Source organism: Cavia porcellus, unplaced genomic scaffold (assembly GCF_034190915.1).
Source record: "Cavia porcellus strain 051 isolate PalLab524CR breed Dunkin Hartley unplaced genomic scaffold, mCavPor4.1 scaffold_18, whole genome shotgun sequence".
In the NCBI taxonomy this organism is placed as follows: Eukaryota; Metazoa; Chordata; class Mammalia; order Rodentia; family Caviidae; genus Cavia; species Cavia porcellus.
The window spans coordinates 67,044,009-67,057,253 of record NW_026947501.1 but is presented as its reverse complement, the minus strand read 5'-3'; the positions used below and the strand labels follow the sequence as shown (position 1 = coordinate 67,057,253).

The following is a 13,245-nucleotide window of genomic DNA, read 5'->3' as shown; positions in this document are numbered from 1 at the left end:
GATGCTGTCCTCCAGAGGGCTGGCCCAGGGCGGCAGCTGGCCAGCAGGTCTCCTTGCTCACAGGCAGGTGGTTAACAAACTACTGAGGAGGTGGACCTGCTCAAGGACCAGCAGTTACACGTAGAATGAAATGTAGAAGGGAAAACTTTGATCTTGCAGTTTTAGAACGCAGAAATATTTTTATTTCATGGCTTGGTCATTACTCCTTTCTAATATTTATGTTACACCAAAAATGTTACCTATCTTCTGCCCCATTTTGTCTTTTGTCTTTTTAGCTGTTTCTTTTTATCTCCACTAACCTCTCTCTCTCTCTCTCTCTCCCTCTCTCTCTCTCTCTCTCTCTCTTTCTCTCTCTCTCTTGCTCTCTCTCTCTCTCTCTTTCTCCCTTTATCTTCCCTCTTTTAACACCTTTTGTTGGATATATATCCTGTGTCCATGCAAAAGAGAACAAGAACTGAGCAGTGTGTAAGCAGCATCCTTCAAAGGCACAGAAGATTTAACCTTTAATGACGCAGGAATAGAGGCTCCAAACATAAACCAGCTACTCACATATTAACAGGTTTTGACACTCTCAATTTCCCTCAGCCACCAGGTATGTCTCTCTCCCTCTGAATCCCTCCTCCATCTCCCACCAGCAACCCCTCAAAATTCCTCAGCACCAGCTCTTTTCTCTAGCTATAAAAATAATCTCAGTAGAGTCTGACTTCCTGTTTTTTTTTCATGTGTTAGTATTTCTGTTGTCTCTCTGCCTCTCTTACTGTTTTAGCTCCTTCTTTTTCCTTTTCCTTTGTATCCCCCATCCCTTTACACCCCAATCTATCTGCTGAGAGCAGTGTAGCTCAGGCTGGAAGGGATCCTGAAAAAAAGGGTGAAATATTTGAAGCAAGTTTAATTATAATTGACTGATGCATGTTCTGCTAACATTGTTATTACCTAGGAACTCTTCCATTGCAACGTTGTGACTTAATCTGATCCTAATAAATCAAGTCAATCAAAGCAGTAGACAATATCAAGAAGTAAAAAAGTAAAAAACCACATCACAGTGGTTAACATGGTCTCCAGACTGACCTCAGAATTTTACATTCTGCTTGATCCTCAGCACCCCCCCCACACACACACAACTGATCCTTGAGAAAATAAAGGTACAAAAAATATCTCCCCAAACTACTGATTCCTCCAAAGCAGTTACAAGGAGAATCAATGGACCAGAAATCAAACACTAAATGGTTGGTTGGTATAAAATTATCAGAGAAAGATCCCCAGCAAAATCATAGATAACGTAACAAAATAAATAGTGGACTTAAAAAACTGATCAATGAGCTTAAAGAAAATTCAAGTAACAAATTAAAAGAGCTAACCAAAATATTCAAATCATGAATGAAAAATTTACTATGGAATTCGAGTCCATGAAAATGTGCCCAATAGAAATCCCAGAGAGAGAGAGAAATAATTGGACTGAGAGTATTAGCAGCATAAGTGATCAACATGATGGGAGAATATCAGACTGAGAAGACAAGAGCATTGATTCAAATATCTTAAACAGTAACAATAAAGCAATTAAAATTGATTCAGTAGCTACTCATTGGAACAACCAAAGCTAACCTATGACTCACTGGAGTTAAACAAAAATCAAAGAACAGCACACACAAAAATTATCTTTTTACAGGTATCATAGCAGAAAATTTTCCAAGTGTGGAGAAAGGAATCAAAATACAGAAAAGTGAGGCATTTAGAATGTTAAATAGCCATAACCAGAGAAAAGTTTCGTTATAACACATCATAGTCAAAATAACAGACGTTCAACAGAAGGACAGAATCTTAAGAGTTGTTAGAGAAAAACAACAAATCACTTGTAAATATAAACCAATTAGGCTTAACGCAGACTTCTCAACACAAGTCTTAAAGGCCAGCAGTTTGAAGTGAAATATTTCCAATCATAAAAGTAAACAACTTTGGTACAGACTAATATATACTCTAAAATAATCTTTCAAAATGCATGGAGAAAGAAATATATTCTTGACAAAGAATACCTTCAGAAATTCATGACCACGAAACTAGCACTCCAAAGAATTCTTGTAGATACCCTAGTTAGAGATAATGAAGCCAACATTGCCAAAATGCCTAAAGTACTTAGTACATCAAGGAAGATGATCAATTAGACAAAAGGGAAAAACTAAAGGAATCAACAAGACAGTGATAATGACAGGAATATATTAATGCTTTTCAGTGACAACTCTCAATATAAATGCCCTCAATTCTTCAATCAAAAGACATAGGTTTGTAAATCAGATTAATAAAGTAATATCTTATGGTATTCTGCATACAAGAGACACATTTAATCCAGAAAGAAATTTATATGCTAAAAATCCATGTAAGAAAACCATATTTCATGCAACGGGGTTCTAAAAGAAAGCAGAAGGAGTTATTTTAATTTCAAAGTAGGCTTCAACCAAAGCTGTTGAGAGGAGGAAAGAAGATCTCTGTACATAAATTAAGGGAACAATTCTTTGGAAAGAGATAAAAAAATTTAAGTTTAATATACTATGAATGCCAGCACACCAACTTTATAAAACAAACACAGCTAGACATGATGGATCGAGTAAACATAAACATGAATGTAGTTGGGGGTCACAGTATCTCATGTTCACTAATAGATTACCTACATGAAAATCTGAAAAGAAATATATTAGACTTGTACCACATCTTCAAATGGATTTTGTATGTATCTATAGAATGTACTATCTTCTAGATAACATACATTTTTCTCAGCAACACTCATAGTTTTTATTCAAAATAAAGCACATAATACCCCATAAAGCTTGCATAAATATATAAAAAAAGAATTGCAATAATCCCATGTATATTGTCAGATCACAGCATGCTGCTCAAATGTATGGTTTAATTCTTATATTTCTTGGAAATCAAAGGTTTGGGGAATAGGGGAGTCAGTAGGAATATTTTTATCAGCTCCTGGAATTGCCCAATTGACATCTTCAAAAATGGGCTTTGAGGCACTCACAGTGCAGCCCAGGGCCATTCCTCAAAGATTTTGAGTAGACTTTAAAAGTTCTCACACTCCAAAAAAAAAAAAATGTGTGTGCCTGATAGTTATGCTAATGAGCATAATTAATTCATTTTACAACATAGATGTACCAAAGAGTCATTTGGACTTCACAAATGTATACAGTTATTATCTGTTATTGAATAAAGGGTTCTAAAAGACAGTCATATTCTTAGTCTGCTCTGTCCAAAATAGTAGGCACTCATCACATGTAGCTATTGAAAAGTACAAACATGGCTTGTGTAATTGAGGAAGTAAAATTTTAGTTTAATTTTGACTCATAAATATGTACCATGCACAGATGTAAATTTATGTATTTTAGGGGGTACTTCCATAGACAGCAGAAAGCTGACTGGAGAGGAAATACCAGATATTGGAAACATCAGGCAAGTGTCCACTGGGGAAACACACTGCACATACCCAGTGTTCGCATGCAGGAAGGTGAGGCTCTGGTGGGACGGCCAAGGGTTGATGTTGGCAGAGAAGAAGGGTGTACTGTGGGGAAATGGGCTGTTAGGTTCTAAAGAGGACACCTGTAATGGCCACATGCAATATGGACACCTGCAACTGTTGTTATACAATAAAAACAAAATATATGCGGATGCTCCTCTCGGAGTTGTTTAATACCCAGAAAAACTGAGAACAAATATAGGAAGTTGGTTATTACATCCAAACTGTTTTCTATTCAAACATTTTTTAAAGGTTAGCTAGTAGATTTTTTGGCTTTAGAAGCACAAATAGTTTAATGAATAATTAAGAACAAAGTTTATCTATGTAACCAGATGAGCGTCAAGAATTTTAAAAGTCTAAGCATAACCCTGAATAGTGGAAATTCCAAGCAGATGACTGCACACCTGGGGAGGTTTCAGTGAGATTGCATTATGACACTTGCTTGATTGATTCTAAACTACCCACTGGGACCTTAGTCAATACAAAGAGTGAGTTATTTAGGAAACAGGGTTTGTTTCCTCTTTTAAGAGCCTAGTGCAGTAACAAGCTCCCGTTGAAATGAAAAGGAGAATCTAACAGAAAATGTGCTCATTAAAGTTTTCATTTAAATGTTGCCTTAACCTAGAAGTATATGTTTGGTAGATATTTATGGTTAGTTTCAATTGATTTATGCTCAATTATTTCCTTGCTACTGATGGCTCTGGCCTTGGGTACCTACTCTTGCTTTATTTGCAAAGGGCAGACAGAACACTTACATAATCCCAAACTTACTAAAAATTTCAAATATGGAACAAAGGACTTTTTAGTATCATTGCCACCACTCTTGTGCACACTGTATTATTCACTCTCCTTAAACAGGGATGTTCTTCCACATAACCATTTCATTATCACCAAAATAAGGAAAATAACCTCCGTACATGATGAACATGTAACCTTAAACTCCACTAAAGTTTCCTAAAGTCCCAGTACAGTTATTCACAGTGAATGGGGCTCATTTAGATTTATGTGTTGCTGCTAGCTGCTGTTTTTCCTTCACCAGCTTCCTGTCCGAAACATCCACCAGTCTTGCCTGGAATTTCATGCTCTTGGTATGGATGATGATTGCAGGACAATTATTCCTGCCTCTGGCCCCAGTGGAGGTTTTATCTAAGAATCACTTCATGATTCACCTCACAGTGCACTTTCTTGGGGAATATCTCAAAGGTGATTCTGTGTTCTGCTCACTGCATCTGGGAAAGCTTGTATTCTCCAAGATGGTTCCTTAAAGACCTTGCACTCCACGTGCTCTTCTAATGTGTTGTTGGCTCTCTTCCTATTGAAAGGTGGGACTTGTGTTTGCTTCCCTTAACACCACAGCTCTGTGATTGTGGAGTTCTATAGCTGTTTCAGTGTTGGGTCACAAAAGGCAGTATGGTGGCCCTTTGGTCTGCTTGGAAAGCTTCCACATGCAACCTATCACAATCTCCATTTTTTGACTGTTTTCTGTTGAGTGTTTGGATATCTTGAAGCCCTGACAAGTCATTGCTGCAAAAGCCTTTTCCTAAGCCACAGTGGCTGTCCCTGTGCAAGTGTACTTCTTGAATTTGTGCTGTCACACAAGATGGCTTTTGGGTTAAAATATTTAGGAAGCTAAGAGAAGAGAAAGGAAAATGAAATAAGAAACAAGGATAGATTTTTGGATCGAAAAGTGGTATGAATATTCTGGCATTGCCATTAACAAATAGAGTCTTCTCTGACTTTCTGTGAAGCCAGGGACTCTAGTTTTCTGATCTGAAGTACAGGTGATGCTAATGTGTCCACTGTCTAAGGCTCCTGTGAAGGCTGTGTGTCTTTTCTGTGGAGATTTACTTCTCCTCACCTGCACTTTGACCTACACAACAGACAAACCTGCTCCTGAAGGTCGTGGGCTTTTTGCTTATGTTTTATACCTAGTGGTTAGGGCATCATAAGAAGTCTGGAACATTTATACAAGGAATAAATCCAATACTTCTAAAAACCTTAATTATAAAATACCATAGGAGTGATGCCTGTGACTAAAGGAAGATTTCTAGGTCCCTGAAATTTGTAAATATACATAGATATACGCACATGCATTTATTTATAAGGAGCCATTTAGAAACTTAATATCTGACTTCTAGTCTAGTCTCTGGTTTATGGTCAGTACTTAATACAGATGAATAATCAACTAAATGATTTTAAGGACATATGGATGAATATATGACCAGGTAAATGGTTAGCTGATATTTATTTAAAATCTATTCAGAAATGATTTAAGTTTAGATCTTGTACATATAGAAACTACTACAACTTTCACATAAATTAAGTAGAGGAAGTACTTGGCTAGCCCCGAAGTACAAAATAAGTAGGAAATTTACCACTCATTCCATTGACTGGATTGTTTGGGTACCAAAATTGCAACCATTAAACTCACAAGTGTTACGTGGCATAAGAAACTGATTGTGATTATTATATTGGTCAGCTTTGCAACTGTTTCACAAAATATTATAGCATAAAGTTCAAATTTCTGAGTGTGATATTCAGAGCCCTCCCAGTATGCTTGCAGCTTAAAACTTCACCTCATCTGGCATTTACTTCCTATTTTTCTTTTACTTTTTTTTTTTTTTTTTTTTTTTTTGGTACGGCCACAAGCTGAACATTTGTCCTTCCTCTGTATTTTCCTACTGTGACAAAGTGGGAGTATTAACAACTTCCTCAGCTCTCTCCTTGGAGGCTGAGAGTTGTGTGATACAAGGACTGACAATGAGTAAAAGCCATTTCTTCATTAAATTTCACTGATTATCAAATACATGCCCCAAACTGAGGGGATGCTTGAGATGATTACGGCATATTTCCCACCCTACCAGTGCAGAGGAACACACACAATAGCAAGGATACACCTAGTGTTATTTGTTTGCATTGTGGATGTCACTGGAACACAATGGTTATTATATTTTTACTTAACTAATATTTATCGAGCTCCCACTATGAGCCAGTGTAGTGTTAACATTGTTCAAAAGATATAGTTTTGATTCTCATAGAGCTTATTTATTTAGAATATTGAGCAAACAATAAACCAGCAAATGGAAAAATAATGTAATTTTACTCGGAGGTAAATGTCACAAAGAATAATAAGAGAGTAAAGAGACAAAGCCTGATGAGGGGTGGAGTCTAGCTTGCTTCCTGTAAGGAAGGGAGGCTTGTCTTAGGCAGACATCTAGGACAATGCCTCACAGATCTAAGGACTGAAACCTAGTCGACCATGATAAGAAGGAGGAGGGTACATGAGGTGAAATGACCCTGAGATGGAAGCACCTTTGTGATTTGTAGGGACAGAAATAAATGCAATAATCAGAATACACAGAGAGGGCTAAGTATTATGCAGTGCAGTCAGAGATATCATCTGGGGCCTGACCGTGTCGGACCTTGTCTATATGATTGGAGTTCAAATTTTATTTACAGTGTGACTGAAGATTTTTATGCGCGCTTTAAATAATGGAGTGACATGGTTTGACTTACATATTAAAACAATAATAAATGGTGTCCAGCAAAGGATGCAGAATACTGTAGGATTTGACTGGACGTGAAATGGGGGGAGGGATGGGAGAGTGCTGAGAAAAGATGGAACTCATAGCATTTGTTGGAAGTAAACAGAGGAGACTTGCTAATAAGCTGGCCCAGGAAGATGAGGAACGCAATCAGGGGTCTGAATACCTGAGGATGCACCGCCAGGGAAGGGATGGGGCTCACCTTGCTTCCCTTGTATTTGGCTCACACTTCATCCCTCATTCTCTAGATATTATCTCTCTTTTATGAGTGGAGGGTTTTGGCCTCAAAGGCTAGGGTGTCCGCTCAAGTATTCATACATGATTAGCAATCTACCTGTCAAGGGAAGGCCAGACTTTGTGAGACTAGAATACGCCCATGAGCGGGCACCATGATCACGAACTTCTCTTATGCTAATCAGGGGCCCCATCCTGATGCAGGTGAGTACTTCAGAACGCACAAGAACTGTAGTCAGGAGGCTGATTTTATTCTTAGCCAGGGGAGTGAACAAGTTCACATTAGTGTTTTTAAATTTTAAAAACAACTAAAAAAGGATAAAAATAATACAGAATCTCAAAAAGTAGGAAATTAACTGTAGTTAATGTATTACATATTGTTATCTTGAAGGTAGTTGTTCAGATCACAAGATTAGGCATGAAAAAATGATCAAACAATCAGACAATGAAAACACAAACTGTTCTTTTTGATGAACTAACAGAGATTAGATTCCATTAGTCTTTAAGGATCAATATAAACCTGATTGGTGCCTAAAGATAAAGCAATTTATTCAAGGTTAGGACAGAAAACCGTGACCGTGAAGGCACGACAATGACTAACACGGAGTGAAGGGCAATTGATAAGTGGATAAACATTCATCTGTGTAGCAGACTTAGCATGCTCACCGCAGCAGGCCACCACGCACAAAGCAAAACGGGAAAAATTCCTCAGTATCTACAGGTGGAGAAGTTGACATCCCCAGGGGATGACTGCCAAGCCAAGGGTGCAGCTAGAATGGCAGAAGTGACCCTGAACCCCAGACTTCTATTCATATCCATTAAAGAACAGGCAGAAGAAAGGCTACTGCAGCCATTCATGGATCAGATAATCTAATCAAAGGATAAACAAGGGAATGGAGAAATCCTGGCAAACAAAAATAGAAAGTGAAAGATGTGAAGTGAAACAGATGGTCCACAGAAGATGCTGGGAAAATCGCCAGGACGTGGGCTTCTCTGAATCCTTTTGGGGCCCATTCCTAGAGACCATAGACTGGGCCCCAGTTACTGAGTGGTTGCAATATTATGGGAGTGACAAGCCCAAGAATAGCTGCTTTCTCCAGCATCATTAAGATGTAATTGACAAGCAGAAGTTATATATATTTAAGGTTTATCATGGAATGCTTTGTTTACAGATATATTTTGAAATGATGACCAGTCGCAAGGCTAGCACATCCTTTACCTCACACAGTTACCCTTTGTGTATGTGTGTGTGTGTGTGTGTCTGTGTCTGTGCATTTTAGTGTGTCTAGTGAAAATATTAAAGACCTGCTTTAATTTCTTACGAAATCTCAAGTCACCATACTGTGCAATAAGCTCTTAGAACTTACTTGTCCTACAGAACTGAAACTTCGTACCCTCTGACAAACACCTCCCTATTTTCCTCATGCCCCTGTGTGGGCAGGATCTGAAGCTGGACATTGATCAAACATGCAGGACTGGAGCAAGACTGAACCTTGGAATAAAGAGCGCTGCAGTCCAGAGAACACCAAGCCTTTAGGCTCCCATGCAGGCTGGTTGCTAGGCAGAGGGGTTTTATGTGACATTGACCTACCAAATGTATAAGTAAATGTGCTGGAGTCATTGTGTAGTTTCTCCTCCTCCCATATGGAAAGACGGCTCCACCTGACCTCAGATTTCTGTACACAGACTCTTTCTTTATTTCTCTATCTTCCCACCCTTCTTTCCACAGGAACTCTGAGAGCATCCCAGACCCTGACAAAGGCCATGCTATTCTCTGCTACTGTTGATATAGTCTAGCAGGTTAGTAAAGTAGAGCTCTGGGTGTGTCTGTGAGGTGTTCCCAGGGATGACTGGCTCATAGCTCAGGAAATAGGGTGGGGAGCACCCACCTTAATTATGGGTGGCACCAACAAGTAGACTTTTGGCCTGGATAAGATAAAAGGGAAAGAGGAAGGAGGATGCCTTGGATCTGTGAAGGCTCCATTTTGCTTGAGCTGGTGTTAGGACATCAGACTCCAGTTTCTTCACTCTTTCAATGCAAACCAGCAGCTATCCAGGGAGCTGCCTCGCTTTTAGTCTCAGACAGGTACTGCATCCTTGCTCTTGTCCTGTAATTTTCAGCTTCTTGGACTGAGCAGCTACTGAATCCTCCATCTTTCTAGCATGCAAATGTCTACTGGGGATTCCCCCACCTCTGATCCTAGAAGTTTACCCCTTACATAATTTCACAGATATATGTATGAACTTCATAAGCATATATAATGAATTATGAATGAAATAGAGTAAAACATATATGTGTATAATTTTTCTACAGAACTCAAATATACACGTATACTTGAGATTGTGCAGTATTTGTCTATGTCTGCCTCACTTTACTTGCTTAATGTCCACTAGGTATACCTATGTTGGTGCAAGTGATAACTCTTTTCATTCTTCAGGGCACAATAACATTACCATCTACTTATTTACCTATTTATCTATGATCTATCTACCATCTCACATGGCCTTTATGTTTTCAGCTATCTGTGCTCACGTAGGTTGATGGCTATCTTGGTTATCGTGAAAAAAAGTAGTCCCATTAATCAAGGTTTCTGCATTGCTTCAGAATAACTGATGTTTACAAGAAGCTTTCTGTGAGCGAAGAGTTAAGATCAGAGCATTATCCTGGAATAATCATGTCCTTGAAGTCAGAACAGTTGGTTTCTGTATGAGGCTATGGCACTAATTAGATTTTTAGCATTTCCAAACCACATTCCTTCTTTGGTCTCCAGAAAACAAGATTTGACAAAATGCTGTAAAATGCTTCTAATGGCTTGGATCTTAAATGTCTCCCAAAGATACGGGTGTAGAAGGCTTGGTCCCCAGCCGTGGTGCTAGCAGAGGGAGTAGGACCTTCAGGAGGTAAATCTAGTGGGAGGAGGTCACTGGGGGTACACTCTTGAAGAAGACATTGGGACCTTGATTCATCCTCTCTCTTTGCTTCCTGGGTACGATGAGCCCAGTAGCTTTGCCTACTACCCATTCCTGACCATGATATTCTCCCTTACCACAGGTGCACAGCAAAGGGACCAAGTGACCGTGAGCTGAAAATTCTGAAAAATAAAATTTTCCTCTTTCAGTTACATCTAATATTTTATCATGGAGTTGGAAAGCTGACCACTATGAGAATACGATGGTTAAGAGCTTGGACCTAAAGTGAGCAAGGTTTTCTTTCATTCTACAGCACCACTACTTAACCAGGGGGCAATCAGTCTCTCCCAGTGACTCAGTTTCTTTATCCTTCCTGTGTAGGACACATGATCGTGTGTACACGTCAAGGTCATGGGAGCACTCGGCAACATAATGGATATAAAGTGTGTGGCTCAGTACCTGAGATATACGAGTAATTTTTACCATATTTTTATTATGTTATCATATGCTTTTATATTGTTAGGTGTATTCCTAATAGAATAAGTAAATATTCCATTATTGTCTGCAATATTGTTATTGTCAACTCAATTGTGTTTCCATTCTTAACGTATGAATTTATTCACGTGTACTCTAGATGGTACACAACAGATAGTTCCTGTATTTTTTGGAATGTTTTTGTGGTAGCAATGTTAGCAATATGATTAAATAAATAATATGTTAAAATTTTTGGAGAAGGGCTATGAGGATTTTATTTCTAAAAACAAGCCTTCTGTATATCCCCAGTTCCCTACTGTATCTAACAATAATTAACACTTGGAGAAATAATTAAATCCTTTTACGAGTCAAGTGACTTTATTTCTAAAAAGTAATGATGGTTTATATGAGATTTATATGGGATTTCAGCAATGACTTGGTGTTTTTAAGTATATGAAACATAATAAGTGAACAATTGCATAAAGTATTACAGTAATCCTTCATTTGAAAGAATCTCGTGTAGCTTTTAACCACCCCTATCCTAAACTAAGGGGACTCGAAGCTAATAAAAAGCCTTTTTATTCATGGAAGGATATTTCATTGCCTCCCACCAAGAAAACATTTGCTTTATGTACATTTTTAGTATGCACAGCAACATTTTCTCTACAAGTTTATATGTGTGCATATACATGTGTGTGTGTGTGTGTGTGTGTGTGTGTGTGGTAGACTGAGCAGGAGACTCAGACAGCATGCCCAAGAGCCTGGTAATGTTGGAAAACATCCCCTACCCCACCACAAGAATAAGAATAAAAATCCCAGCTCCACAGAACTGTCTAAGGTAAAGATAAAAGTCTACTTCAGAACTACTCCTTTAGCGTTCATAACTACAGTACTAATTAATCCCAAAGTTTACAGTCTTTAGTTTACATTGCGTGAAGCGATCAATAAATTTAGAAGCAATCCCATTTCATAAGACTGTGATTGTAAATGTACAAAATCAATATCAAAACCTTAAAAGTCTCAATGATAAATTCCTTTTGGGTGGCCTTCTTGAATTTTTAACTGGGCCTTTGGTGTCTGCTCACAGCGGAAGTCTCTACTATGGTGGCCACCATATTGCTTTCTTTTCTTTCACTGGGAAAACATTCTCAAACCTGCAATTTAATGGAAAAGTTTATTCTGGTTCACCGTAGCAGTGCTGGTTCCAAGGCAACCACTGCATGGCAGAAGGGTAGAGCAGAGGGGCTCTGCTCAAAGCTTGGTGACCAGGAAGTAGAGAGAGAAAGGATGCCAGGGCAGCTGGGTTCAGGAACACACTGTCCCAAGTCCTGTTCCCAGTGACTCAGTTCAAAATTACCCCCAGCTTCTAAGAGCACATTCAGCTTTTAACTCATCTGTGGACTAATTTCCTGATAAGTTTGGGGCCCCCCTAATCCAGTCACCTGCCCAAAGCTCCACTGCTGTTCCCATGAGATTTGGGGGCAGAATCCTAAATGTAAAGCCTAATAATCCCCAACTAACATAGGTTTTGGACACATGAAATGTATTTACTTTGGATTGAGAGGCTCTGTGAGTACAGAATATCTACTGGACTTTTAAGACTTTGTACAGATATGTAAAATACCTCAGAATCTTTATGTTGAAACCGTCATAGTTGGGCTTATGTTTTTTAAATGTCATTTTGTTTTACTTTTGAAAATGCAACTACTAGAAAGTGAAGATATGAATACAACTTGCAATGTATTTCTTTTGGGTAGTGTTGAGTTAGAACAATTGTTTTTATTTTAAGGAGCTCCTGTTCTTTCTGGGGTAATAATACTTAATCAATTAAGAAGTTAGGGAGTCAAGCCACAGATAATCACAGACAAAGAAATTATTCATCCTGGTAGTGTTATCTGAGATGCAGTCATGGAAATTCTTTTAACCAAAAGATCTTCAGCATTATGAAGGTCAGCATCTCATGGAACCGGTGAGGTTTTCTTATTCTGGCCTTGTTTTATGCCAAGGCTTTCATAATTCTTTCTTTTAAAGCAGGAAACCAGTACTACTTATTGCTTTCCAGTGCATTTTTAGGATAATCATAGAAAAAATTGCAATAAAATAAAGCACATTTTAAAATGCTTACCAAATACCAATACCTGCTATACAGCCTTGACATTCATTTTCGTATTAGAAACGCCAATGTAAAGTCTTTTACTAGAAATTGTAACCTTTGAGATGTTGCATGTCCTGGGTGTAGAAGGCTTTGCAAACATTGCTACTTGTGAATGTTTGTTGGAGGATGGATGGGTGAATACTGCCTCCTGGGAGTGCTTCTCCAAGCATAGATTGGATATGGTGGAATGAGGTCCAGTGGGTTACTAAGCAACCCGCTGGCATATTCAGGACCAAATGCAAATGTACCAGGTCTGCCCAGAAAACATACATTTTCTTAAGAATAGGTAATTTAAACTCCATTTTTATATCAAAGCAAAACTGTATTATGTGACAGTGTTAAAACCTCATGAATTTTTAAGATGCAGCAAATAAACAACTTCAAAGAAATGATATCTTTGTGGCAGATATTTTAAG

The 13,245-nt window shown here is 38.4% G+C and overlaps 1 long non-coding RNA gene across 3 annotated transcripts in view; it reads left to right on the top strand.

Moving 5' to 3' along the window:
* Nucleotides 1-11,259, top strand: part of LOC106026363 (uncharacterized) — a 138,767-nt gene extending 127,508 nt beyond the window's left edge. For 2 of the 3 annotated variants that reach the window (XR_010040861.1, XR_010040863.1), the window contains exons 4-6: nucleotides 445-592; nucleotides 9,020-9,090; nucleotides 10,343-11,259. This is a non-coding gene — a long non-coding RNA (uncharacterized LOC106026363). The remainder of the gene's footprint in view (nucleotides 1-444; nucleotides 593-9,019; nucleotides 9,091-10,342) is intronic. The other variant, XR_010040862.1, reaches the window with a different exon arrangement.
* Nucleotides 11,260-13,245: the final 1,986 nt, after the last annotated feature.